The sequence below is a fragment of the Pan troglodytes genome, chromosome 17, assembly GCF_028858775.2.
Source record: "Pan troglodytes isolate AG18354 chromosome 17, NHGRI_mPanTro3-v2.0_pri, whole genome shotgun sequence".
NCBI classification, from domain to species: Eukaryota; Metazoa; Chordata; class Mammalia; order Primates; family Hominidae; genus Pan; species Pan troglodytes.
Window position 1 is genome coordinate 60,522,175 of NC_072415.2, and position 13,558 is coordinate 60,535,732.

At 43.8% G+C, this 13,558-nt stretch overlaps 1 pseudogene; it reads left to right on the forward strand.

The window, feature by feature from the left end:
* The first annotated feature begins 1,228 nt into the window (after positions 1-1,228).
* LOC100614365 (putative ribosomal protein uL10-like) lies at positions 1,229-2,137 on the forward strand (annotated as a pseudogene).
* The last annotated feature ends 11,421 nt before the right edge of the window (positions 2,138-13,558 follow it).

The following is a 13,558-nucleotide window of genomic DNA, read 5'->3' on the forward strand; positions in this document are numbered from 1 at the left end:
CAGATGAGAAAGCTGAAGCTTCAGGTTATGAAGTTTTTTTATCTAAGATCGCCCAGGTCAGTGACAAAGCTGGGCCCAGGACCCAAGATTCCTGACTCTCACTTCAGGGTATCCTTCCTTAAGTTTCCAGTGACCACCTTTCATAAACTTAGGACTGAGTTTGACAAGTGGGAGGGCACACCTGCCTAAACTAAAAGTATCAGAGACAGGTCTTAGTCAATTTAGAAAGTTTATTTTGCTAAGGTTAAGGAAGAACCATGACACAGCCTCAGGAGGTCCCAACAACATGTGCCCAAGGGGGTTGGGGTACAGCTTGGTTTCATACATTTCAGGGAGATATGAGACATCAATCAATACATGTAAGATGTACATTGGTTTGGTCTAGAAAGGTGGGACAACTCATGGGTGGGGGGCTTCCAGGTTATGGTAGATTTAAAGATTTTTTGATTGGCTATTCGTTAAAAGTTATTATCAATAGAAAGGAATGTCTGGGTTATGATAAAGGGTTGTGGAGACCAAGTATTTATCAGGCAGATGAATCCCCCATGTAGCAGGCTTCAGAGATAATGGATTGCAAATGTTTCTTATCAGACGTAAAGAGTCTGTTCTGTCAGTAATTCAAAAGGGAGGAGGGTATAATGAGGCATGTCCAGCTCCCCATTCCCATCATGGCCTGAACTAACTAGTTGTTCAGGTTAACTTTGGAATGCCCTTGGCCCCGAGGAGGGGTCTATTCAGATGGCTGGGGGGGCTTAGAATTTTATTTTTGGTTTATACCTGGGACAACAGGATAGCATTTTAAGTCAGGACTGCCCTGAGAGTGCCTCCCATCTCTGTATTAGGCTGACCTGGTGCCTGTGCTCCACAGCCTCACCTGCTGAGATCCACTAACAAGGCAGTCTTGGTGAGCGGACCAGATGGCGGAGAACCGTTGTTTTATCACAGGGAGGAGGAGACACTGAAACTCTGGGTCCTCCAGGAGAGGTGCCATGGTCATAGCAGGCCCTGCACCCTTCTTGCTTCTTGCTCCTCTCTGGGGGTAGAACTTTCTGCACTCCACACAAATGGATAAGGCATAAAACAGTAGGTTCACCTGCAGCCATCAGACAACAGGCATTTGATTTTTAACATGTTTTTTTGAAAAGACACATGCAACTCTCTCCAGGCATCCTTTGAGAATGACATCGTCTTTAAAACTCTGCATGGCAATCCCGGACACACTGCTGTGATGCCCAGGGAAGACAGGGCAACCTGGAAGTCCAACTACTTCCTTAAGGTCATCCAACATTTGGATGATTATCCAAAATGCTTCATTGTGGGAGTGAACAATGTGGCCTCCGAGCAGATGCAGCAGATCCAAATGTCCCTGCAAGGGAAGGCTGGTGGACAAGAGCACCATGATGCATGAGGCTATCCAAGGACATCTGGAAAACAACACAGCTCTGGAGAAACCATTGCCTCATTTCATTTCTGGGGGAATGTAGGTTTTGTGTTCACCAAGTAGGACCTCACTGAGATCAGGGACTTGCTGCCACTTATGCTGGTGCTATTGCCCCATGTGAAGTCACTATGCTCACCTGGAACCCTGGTCTGGGGCCCAAGAAGACCTTTCTTACAGGTTTTCGGCATCAGGAACTAAGATGTTCAGGGGCTCCGTTGAAATCCTGAGTGAGGTGCCACTGATTAAGACTGGAGACAAAGCGGGAGCCAGTGAAGCCACACTGGTGAACATGTGGAACATCTCCCCCTCCTCCTTTGAGCTGATCATCCAGCTGGTGTTTGACAGCTGCAGCATCTACAACCCTGAAGTGCTTGACATGGCAGAGGAAACTGCATCCTTGCTTCCTGGAGGGTGTCTGTAATGTTCCCAGTGTCTGTCTGCAGATTGGTTACCCAGCTGTTGCATCAGTTCCCTATCCTATCATCAGCAGGTACAAATGGGTGCTGGCTTTGTCTGTGGAGACTGATTACGCCTTCCTGCTTGCTGGAAAGGCCAAGGCCATCTTTGCTGCTCCATCTGCATTTTGTGGCTGCTGCTCCTGTGGACGCTCCTGCTACTACTGCTGCTGCAGCCCCAAACAAAGTTGAAGCCAAGGAAGAGTCAGAGGAGGATATGGAATTTGGTCTCTTCGACTAATCACTGAAAAGCAACAAACTCAGCTAGCTTTATTTGCAAAACAAGGAAATAAAGGCTTGCTTCTCTTAAAAAGAAAAAAGACACATGCAAACAAAAAGAAAGAAATGACCCCCTGAGTTGAGGTAGTGTCAGTTTTTCCACTGAAACAGAGAATAAAAGTTATTTAAATAGCTTGCAACTTTCTGATGATGACTCCTGCTTGAAATGCTGGGCCTGTCCTGAATTCCCTGTACTTTGTACCTTCCATGGCATGGATCATGTTCTGTTCTTCCTCTGTAATAATTTATGCACACTTAGCTGCTCCTGGTGTTAGATCCCAAGCTCTGCAGTGCAGACTCTATTTTAGTCAGCTTAAGCCAACACGTGCCTCACATAGGCATACAGTAGACTTTTCAAAAATGCTTGTTGCATAAACAAGTGCAGACCAACTAACTCAGAACTGAGTCTTTTTCTTTCTGCTGCTGATATGCTGGGGCACTCACAGACTTGGGGACCATGTCACTCTCCTTTCATTCCTTAAGGTTTCGCATATGGTTTGGATATTTGTCCATTCTAAAATCTCATGTTGAATTGTTATCCCCAATGTTGGAGGTGAGGCCTCACGGGAGGTGTTTGGGTCATGAAAGAGGGTCCTTCATGAATGGCTGGGTATGGTCCTGTTGGTAATGAGAGTGAGTTCTCACTCTATTAATTCACTTGAGATTTGATTGTTTAAAAAATCTGGCACCTCCCCTCTCTTGCCATGTGATATGCTGGCTCCCCTTCCCTTCCACCATGACTGTAAGCTTCCTGAGTCCTCACCATAAGCCAGGCAGATGCTGGTGCCATGCTCATATAGCCTGCAGAACTATGAGCTGAATAAACCTCTTTTCTTCATAAATTACCCAGTCTCAGGTATTCCTTTATAGCAACACAAATGGACTAATATAGTATCAAATAGGTCTAGAGTCAGATGGTTGGAGTTGAATCCTGCCTGTACTGTTGACTGTTTGACCTTGAAGAAGCTACTTAATCTCTTTGGGCTTCAGGGTCCATATCTGTACAATGACCATGACGACTGTACTTATAAGACTGCTGAGAGGATTCAGTATGGGATAATACATGTGTCATTCCAGAGTATTTTCCAATACCAAAAACCAATTCTCCAATTCTCTGGACACCAACTGGGTGTCCTACAATTTGATTCAATTCTGACACTAACTCTAAGTAGTTAGTGTCGGATTCCACAGATTTAAGGGTTCGGTCCCACAAGACTGCCTCAACTGCAGATACCAGTCACAAGTCCAGGGTCACTGAACTTCTGACCAACTGGCTATAAATGTGCAGTTCCCACAACCCTCTCCTCAAGTTCGGTAATCTGCTAGAATGCATTTCAGATCTCAGAAAAATATTTTTGTTTACTGGTTTATTATAAAGGATACAACTCAGGAACAGCCAAACAGAAAAGGTGCATAGGGCAAGGTCTGGGGAGTGCAGAGTGTTTCTGTGCCCTCTCTGGGTGCACTACTCTCCCAGCACCTCCATGTGTTTGCCAACCTGAAAGCTCTCCAAATCTCATTTTTCAATAGTTTTTATAGAGCTCAATCTCCAGCCCTCCCCCAGAAGGTAGTAGGTGGGCCTGAAGGTTCCCACTCTCTAATCGCTCCGTCTTTCTGGTGATCAACCACTTCCTGAGGCTACTTAGGAGTCCTATCTAAGTCACTGCATTAGCATAAACTCAGATGTGACTGAAAGGGGTTCCTTATGAATAACAATTCATTACTCAGAAAATTCCAATAGTTTTGGGAGCACTGTGTTGGCAACTGGAGACAAAGACCAAATATATTTCTTGTTATACTTAGCACAGTGCCTGGCTGGTGTCATAAACCATTAGTGGATGAATGTTATCTGTCGTCATCAACATCACCATTACCTTCCTCAGATAAGTCTACTGTCTTGCAATTGAGGTTTTCTAAGGTGTAGATTGAAGATATGAATCACAGTTTTTCATTAAAACAGGAAAGCACTCAGAACAACACAAGGGTCAGGACACTGAGACCTGACATTCAAAATCTGTTAATTTCAAACAAAATGTCTCAGCCTGAAAGGCCACACTCAGGACAAAGGACCCTATGGTGGCTTGGTTGGTGGCATCAGGCAGAGTACTGGAAGAATAATTCTTAGGCCAAACTGTTTTTAATTTAAATGATCTGGAAAGGAGAGTAAGCCACACATTATGTACACCCAGAGGTGTGTTAAGCATTAAAGACAACTCAGAAATAACAAGACGTTAAAAAATACTTGTCTCCAAGATGAAAAATAAAGTACCACTTGACAGAGAATGTTGAGAATGACAATCCACGTTAATTAGCATGGGTTTCTGAGTCCCTGGCTTGACAGCAATAATTTTCAGGCAGGCTAAGATTTTAATTAAAATGGAAGAAGAATTACTGCAGTCTCTTGAGTGCTGACAATCAACAAGAAACTTATCAGGTTGGAAGAAGCTGGTGAGAATTTGCAGGTGGTTGGAATAATGTCAGGTGGAACTTCCTATGGTTCTAGGAGTCCTTAGAAATTATTTAGTTTAAGACTATTATTTTACAGGAAAAGAAATGAAACTCTTGGGAGGTGATGTGATTTGCCCACATCCTACACAGTAAGTTAGTGACATAATTCAGTCAGCCAACCTCCACCCAGCACTCCCCTCACTTACACCATTTTAAGGAACCTTGTATAAGTTGGAGTTGGCTCCTCCTGTCTCTCAGCTTTTTTCTATTTCCAGTCTTAAAAGAGGAGATTTTTTCAGATGCAGATAATTTTTGATATGCTCATTATATTTCCTGAGTTTTGAATGCTTTGAACATTTTTATATAATAAAGTGATCTCCCATTATGGGAAATATGTAATTCTTTTCTTCCAGAGTCTCTCTATGCAACTTTCTTGATAGACATTTACCTATAAAGGTAGATTTTTTTAATCACTAAAGGAGATTTCAGGCATCCATGTCCCATCAGATCCTGCTGGCACCTCGAAGTCAAGGCCTCTATTTCCTTCTTCACCCAGAAAAGACACATTGGTTGTGGGCCTGGCATCAGACTGGCTCTGACCTTCTGTGATACACATTACCCTTCTTGGCCTCAGTTTTCCCCTCTGCAAAGAAGAGTTTGGGAAAGTTGAAGGCCAAGGTCTATCCTAGTCTCACAGCTGGTGTCCCACACTTACTTTGTTTAAAAAGCCAGCTCTGCCTTTGCAAACGTACCAAACTGACTGGGGTCATATGGATTTTGCAGCAGAATGAAATGTGAAATTAATGTTTTTCCCGTTAATAAATTATACAAGACTCAGAGGCATCTTCCACCAAAGGCCCTTACTTGGAAAAATTTCTCCCCCTCTGTTAAATATATCAGAAACTAAACTGTAAAGAAGTTATGTGGACTCATATATGAGTGAAGGAAACATTCACTCCTGCAGGAAGATGGGAATAAGAACAACTTGAAACAGATACAATGGAAACAAATCCATTCCCTGCTATTCCTTGAAATGCAGAAAGGAAAACATAAATGGTACTCATTAGAGGGGAGGAAAGAGCACAGTCAGGAAGCTGTGTTGGGGAAACTACTCCACGTCTTTTTGCATCCCCAACTTTGAGCTCGGCCTTTATTTGTTGTATTATTAATAACAAAGATAATGTTTTTGAATTTCCACCATAAGGTAGGTCCAAATGCTTTTCAAATGTCAAGATCTATTATTATGATCACTACCACCATCTTTATTATCATCATCAACAGCACGTAGGGTCCATCTCTGCATTCCCTGAACATAAATGGGGACAACGTTGTGCTTTTCACTCTAATCTTGTGGTTGGAGTTAGAGTAGGGGTCATGCAAGCCACTGATGGTAATGAGATGGACTCTTGCTATGAAAATTCAAGTCCAAAAAAAGTAGAGAAGATCTTCCTTCTCTCCCTAAGTTGCCCAGATCTAAATATACTGACAAAGACGCTGTCTAAAATATAGCATTAGCCACAAGGAGGAAGTTGCAAAATAGCATGTACATGTATGATAGCATTTTTGTTAAAAACATCAGCAAATCTCCATGTTAGGATATGCATAGAAAAAGATTTTGAATAATAGATACAAAACCTTTTACAGTGATTACTTTTATGGGGATGGAATTATGGAAGATGTTAGCTTTCTAGTTTCTGTATTTCCAAAATTTTTGAGTAACAAATCATATTTAATTAGAAAACTAAAGTTTAAAACAAAACTTCTTCAGGAAAGCAATCTTCCCCTCTTTATTATCACAAGAGACTCTTTCCTTCATACAATGATTTAAAACTTTACCAGGCATAAGTGATGAGTGTGGGGGTTTATTATACTTTTCTTTGTATTTTTATATTGTTTGAAAATATCCATAAGCTTTTGCACACACACAGAGAATGAAAATGCTGAAGACATTCCTAACCTTTATATTAAGAGAGATATCTATAATTTTTCTGAATACAAAAGTGAATTTTAAATTCAAATATCGCTGGTGATTATGAACGTCCCTCATTGTTTTAGTCCATTCAGGCCACGGCAATAAAATATCATAGTGGGTGACTTATAAGCAACAGAACTTTATTGCACACACTTCTAGAGGCACACTGGGTTGGGGGCCTGGCATCAGACTGGCTCTGGATCTAGGAAGTCCAAGATCAAGGTGCTAACAGATTCAGTGTCTGGCAAGGGCCTGATTTCTGGTTCATAAATGGTGACTTTTCTGTTTGTCCTCACATGGTAGAAGGAGCAAGAGGTCTCTCTCAGGCCCCTTTTATAAGGGCATAATCCCATTCATGAGAGTTCTGCCCCCATGAGCTAATCACCTCCAAAAGGCCCCGCCCTTAACCTTGGGGGTTAGGCTTTCAATATGTGAATATTGAAGAGACACAAATATTCAAACCATAGCACTCATTAATCTATGCCCCCATAATGACTGACAACATGGTGGCATGTAGTATAAATGTAAACATATAGCTATATAGAGATATTTAGTTAGTTTTTATTTGAAATGAGACCATACTACAAAAAATAAAATATTTATTGGGATTAGTGGTTGCCTAGGGCTGAGAGGGGGATATGGGGATATTATAGCCTGAGCTGAGGAGTGAATATTGGTGGGTACTGGGCTCTTTTTCAGGTGATGAAAATGTTCTAAAATTATATTGTGATAATGACTGCGTAGCTCTGTGATTATACTTAAAACATTAGATTGCACACTTTAGGTAAATTGTATGTATGTGAATTATATTGCAATAAAGCTATTTAAAAAACCCCCAAATTCTTGGGGCTGTTGTTTCTTCTGGCTGTGTACTAAACAGAGGCATCTGAGAATATATAAGGATACATCTCTGCCAGGTGCGGTGGCTCACGCCTGTAATCCCAGCACTTTGGGAGGCCAAGGCAGGCAGATCACTCGAGGCCAGGAGTTCAAGACCGGTCTGGACAACATAGCAAAACTCTGTCTCTACTCAAAGTACAAAAATTAGCTGGACATGGTGGTACATGCCTGTAATCCCAGCTACTCGGATGCTGAGGCAGGAGAATCACTTGAATCCGGGAGGCAGAGGTTGCGGTGGGCTGAGATTGCGCCAGTTCACTGCAGCCTGTGACAGAACGAGAATCCCTCTTAAAAAAAAAAGAAGATACATCTCATAAATAGGGAATAACCATCTTTATGGTCAGAAACAAACTATAATGAGCATGATACAATGAGGCATATTGGCCACCTACATTCGCATGAGTCTTATATTTCATAAGTAGAGAGAGTCCAGATCCAGGCTGGCTAACTTAGCCAAGCCAATCACATAGGCAAGGGAGTGATGTGTAGGAGAACAGATCACACTGATCCTAATGGACCAAGGTAGAACCGTCCTGGCCACAGTCAGGCCAGCCATGTTGCCAGCTGCACAGGGTGGGGAAGGTCCCAGAGTCAGCAAGACTTTAGGGACTCAAGGGGGACCATTTGAGGTATGTGTGGTGGCTCCAGCAAAAAAATTCTTACACAATTGCAAGCTTCACTCTCCAAGGTCTTGAATGGTTCCACCAAACATTAAAGAGCAGGCCTCGTTGTTATAGGCCAGGCTTATAGAGATTAAGGTCCATCCTCACATCTCAGGGGTGGGTTCCTGCTCCTCCAAGGCTCTGGTGTAGAGAGGAGGGCAAATAATAAACTGGCTGAGATTAAATTCTGCTGCCCCCATCTTCGTCACCACTGTGACTGGAGAGAGATTGAATTATGGAATAATAAGAGAAGTACTATTTCCTGCATATCTGAGTTTGGGGACTGAAATTTATCCATGCTATATATGAAGGGAACACTTTGATGGTCAGAAACAGACCATAATGAATGTGACCGCATAAAGATGAGTGTAATTGGGGCTCAAGGTGAATACCACATTTTAGGAATTCCTGGATTCTAGTTCTAATCTCTCCTCTAAAAAAAAACCTTCACCAGTGTCACAGACATATTAACCAACATTTGCTAAGTTTTGTAATCTATGAATGAGAAAATTCTGTAATGGTAACATCTCTTTGCCACCAACAAGTGACATGCAGAGGCCAGAGGAACTTGCCTGGGGGAAGAGGGCAAGACTATGAGTCACCAGATGGAATAGGAACATGGTAGTTTTAGAACATGTCCATAAACATTTTGAGACTCTTCCCAACAAAACCTGGAGTCTAATTCCCTTCCCCTTAAGTATGGGGCAACTTGAGTGATTTGCTTCTAAGTGGTAGAAGGCAGTAGAAAAGATGCTGCATGACTTCCAAGGCTAGGTCATAAAAGGGTGTGCATGGGCACATTTGCCCTTGGAATCCAGCCACCATGCTGTGAAGAAACCCAGGTCACCTTGGAAGGCTGTCAGCAGGTGTTCTGGCCAGCAGCCCCTGCTGAGTTTCCAGCTGACAGGCAGCATCCACCATCACACATGGGAATAGGAAAGCCTTTGAGATGACCCCAGCCTCAGCCATCATTTAACGGCAACTGCACAAGAGACCCTGAGTAAGGACCACTTCACTGATCCCAGTAACCCGCAAAACTAGAAGAGATAACAATAAAAGGTGTTTGTTCATATTTTATGCTACAAAGTTTGAGTTGATTTGTTACACAGCAACATATAAGCAGGGTGAAGAATGTGCTGACTGGTCTACTTTTCAGCAAGCCAGTGTAACGAGGGGACAGGACACTGAATTGGCAGTAAGGAATGTACTGTGCTTTGCTCCCGCCTCAGTCAAAGCTGACTATGTGCTTAGGACAAGTAACTCTGCCTCTTCTCGGCATCATTTCCCTCAAGTGCAACACAAGGATTCACTGTCTCAGCCTGGATATGCACATTCCTCACAGCAGAAGGCAGAAGGAGCTGACTTTTAGGGCTATAGAATTTTAGATCATATACTACAAGACTTCCTGAAGTATTTTCCAACCTTGAGAAATTAACAGATATTATTTCATCATTGAGTTCATTTTTAACACATAAACATGAGGTGTGTTGGACTGAACTATTAGGCAGGTTTCTTTACTGCAGGACTTCTCGTGGTCTTCAATGTGTTCAGGTGCTCTGTGGCTCTCTAAGAAAGGGAAATGGGAAGAAGCACTCCTCAAACCTCCTTCACACTATGTAACCTTTTTTCTTTGTTGAGCTTTTCATGGGACTAGGATTCTGCTTAATGTACTCTGAGATTGCTTTCAATTATTCATAGTAAAATAATCAAAACCAATATTTATCTCCCCAGAACTGTCCATAAATTATGAAATGGCTGTGGGGTTCCGTACAAGTGGGCATTTGTATCTCCCAGTGCCTGATTGTTTACTTTAGAGGCATGTCTCGTTGATTTCCTCTGAGAAATCCTAAGAGGAAGGACATTCCAAGGCCTCAGACCCTGGGGATATCTGAGGGATGCTGGAGAGGAACAAAGCTAGGCTGGAGGGAGCTATGGCTCTCGGCCTCGGTTACTGCAGTTACCATATGCCAGACATTGTGCCAGGCACTGGGGAGATAAGGATGAACAAGGCAATGGCTTCCCTCAAGGGTCTCACAGGCCAGTGAGGCGAACAGACAAGTAAACAGACAGCATCTTAGTCAGCTTGAGCTGCCGTAACCAAATACCATCTCCTGGATGACTTAAACCACAGAAATTTATTCTTCACAGTTCTGGAGGCTGGAAGTCCAAGATCAAGGTGACAGCATGGTTGGGTTCTGGTGAGGGCTCTCTTCTTGGCTTGTTGACAGCCGCCTTCTCATCATGTTCTCACATTGCACAAAAAGAACCCAGGTGTGCCTTCCTTTTATAAAAACACTGATTCCATGGCATCCAAATCTAACTATCTCCCAAAGGCCCCATCTCCATATATATCACATTGGGAGTTAGGGCTCCAATTATGAATTTTGCAGGGGATACCATTCAGTCCATAGCAGGTGACATGTTAACAAATAAGCCCCAGCTACAGGGGGAGCCTGGGACTACACAGGGGGTGGCCCATTCCACCTGGCAGAGTCAAGTAAATCTTACAGGAGATAATTCTTGAGCTGAATCTTGAAACATCAGGAAGAGTTCTTATTGGTGTATAATTAATTACCAAAAACACAGCAGCTTAAAACAATGCATATTTATTATCTCATGGTTTCCGTGGTTCAGGAGTCCAGGTGAGGCTTAGCCGTGTTCTCCACTCAGGGTCTCACAAGGTAGAAATTCAGGTGTCAGGCAGCTGTGGTTCTCATCTAGAGCTTGGGGACCTCTTCCAAACTCATTGAGATTCTTGGCAGAATTCTGTTGCATGTCACTGTAGGATCGAAGTCCCTACTTCCTTGCTGGCTGTTGATCAGAGACTCTCTCCACTCCTTGAGTCTACTCTCACATGGCTTCTCATAATATGGAAGCTTAAGTCTCCAAAGCCAGCAGGGCCACATCTTTCTGATGTGTCACCACCTATTAAAAGCTCTTCCAATTAGGTCAGGCCCACCCAGGATACTCTCCCTTTTGATTAACTCAAAGTCAGCTAAACAGTAAACCAATTATGATGACATTCCATCATGTTAATTGATTTGGCCCATATTCAAGAGGGGGAGATTATATAAAGGCAAAAGTCATTGGGAGTCATCTTTGGATTCCGCTGACCTCAGCAGTGAAGGTTGGGGAGAACATTCGAGGCAGAGAAAGCAGGATGCACAAAGGAATGGCAGAAGGAAGCAACTCAGGACTTTTGGTGTCCTCAAGTGGTTCCATGTGAATGGAACATAAGGCAAGGACAGAAATGGAGATGCACAGGGTCATAGACAGACAGAAAGCGTATTGCATGGGAAACTCACCAGACTAGGCTAGGGAGCTTAGATTTTATTCTGTAGGTGAAGGAGATTCATTGAAGAATCATAACAAGGGGCCATGAGGATGAGAAATATGCTTTAGACAGAACATTCTGGAAGCATTAGTAATGATGAATTGGAGTGGAATAAACCTGAAGGCTGGGAGGCCATTGTGCTTATCTAGGTTGCAAACAGGATCTCAATGCTCATTAATTTCTGCCCTGGCAGCACAGCTCTTTGGGAGTCACTGAGATCTAGCCTTACACGCAAATCCAGATATAAAGGCTGCCATTATATCAAAATGCTCTGAGCTACTAATGAGGGAGGGTCTGGAGTTAATCCTGTTGCTAACAGCTTAGTATCTGGGGTATGTGAAATGAACCCAAAAGTTCAAGCCTTCCTCTGGTCACATCTCCTTTTGCCTTGTCTCCATGACTGTATGTAGCTCTGTGTTGAGTTCCAGATATGTGTTACAGGTACCCCAAAGGAGAGCTGTGCTGAGGAATCTACTGTGTAAACCACAGCCTGAACTAGGCCAGGCCATTCTGCCATGAAGACAAGACCACCCTTTTCCACTTTCACTTTTGGACATGGTTCTGCTCTTCACAGAAGGAGCTCTGGATCCACAAATTCTGCCATTCACCCAACTCCAAACTCCCAGCACTGTTCAGAGAAGAACAATGCCCAACAGAGCACACTCTCTCTCTTCCCTAGACCCATGCAAACAGTGCCAATGAGCCCGTCAATCTTTCCCACCAGTCATGGGTGCAACCTCAGGGTCCTCTTCTACATAGGACCCCAGACAGTCACTCTTATGCATTAGAGTTGGTCATCAAGATGAAAGCCATCCATCATTCACGGCTGGAGGGCCCCACCCCTTGGATGCCAATAATATCCAAGATGATGTCACTTTACCATGATCCTCTAGTTTAAATTGCTGGCATGCTTGAGGTTTCATCTGGCATCAGGCCCATGTACTCCTGGCTTTTCCCTTCTCTCTTCAACTTGGGTATTTTGAGGCCAAGAGGCCAAGACCACCTGAATCACAACAATTCCAAGATACAAATTATGAAGACAGTGCTTCTGGGAATTTTGAAATCTTTAACACCCCAAGCAAGGTTTTGGTCAGCTAATATGAAGGGACATCGACCTGGTTCCCCAAAAGCTTACTATCTAGTTGGAGAGATAGGATATGGTGCTGCGAAATGAACCTAAAATTTCAGCCATCAGAGGCAAAATGCTAAATAAGCAGAGGGTTGACAAATGCCAGAGAAATTCAAACCACACAGGGGTAGATATTTTTGGAAATAGCAAATAGGGCTCTGCTCCCGATTCATGACCCAGTCCCTGGCACTGGTCCTACAAGTGCCAGATGATGGGGAGGCAGAGCCAGGTGTTGTGCAATGAGCAGGCAGGAGGAGGGGGTGCCCCGCTGGCCCGGCTGGGCCCATGGAGCTTGGTGATGCCTCCTGGTGCTGGCTGAGGCCATGAGAGGAGGCAGAAGTGGGAGAGGAGAGCAGCAGGAGCCCTTATCACCAGGAACACACACATGGGTCCCTTGTCATTTTCTGAACTTAAACTCATCTCTGCCCACAGAGCCCCCACAACCCGGGAGAAGAAGCAGGCAGAGGAGCCATGCGCAGGTGGAGGAGGCTGGTGCATGCTCTGTGAGATTTCTGTTGGTGACTTCACAGCTGACACACTCAGGATAGAAAAATGGAGAAAGACAAAAGGCTGAGTTAGTAAGAGCAGAGAGTCCCAGCTTCTCACACACTGGGCCCCAGCTGTGGACTATTCTAGGGCTTTGGAGGCCTAAGCACAGACATCATTCTCTTACCACTTTCTTATAACTGCTGATGGCTGTAGTGGGGCTGTGTGATGGGAGTGGGCTCAGGTTCTAGTGGACTCCAGGAGCCCTGAAGATTTACCACTGACCAGTCAGGGCAAAACCATTTTGGGGTGAAAGAGAAAGATGCCAACAGCACGCAGTGAAACACATTATACAGAATTCCACCTCCCCACCATATTTGTATATAGTGGTTAATCAGGCAAATCTGAGAAGGGGGAAAGAGGAGCTGGGGAAGAGGCACAGGTAACTGGAG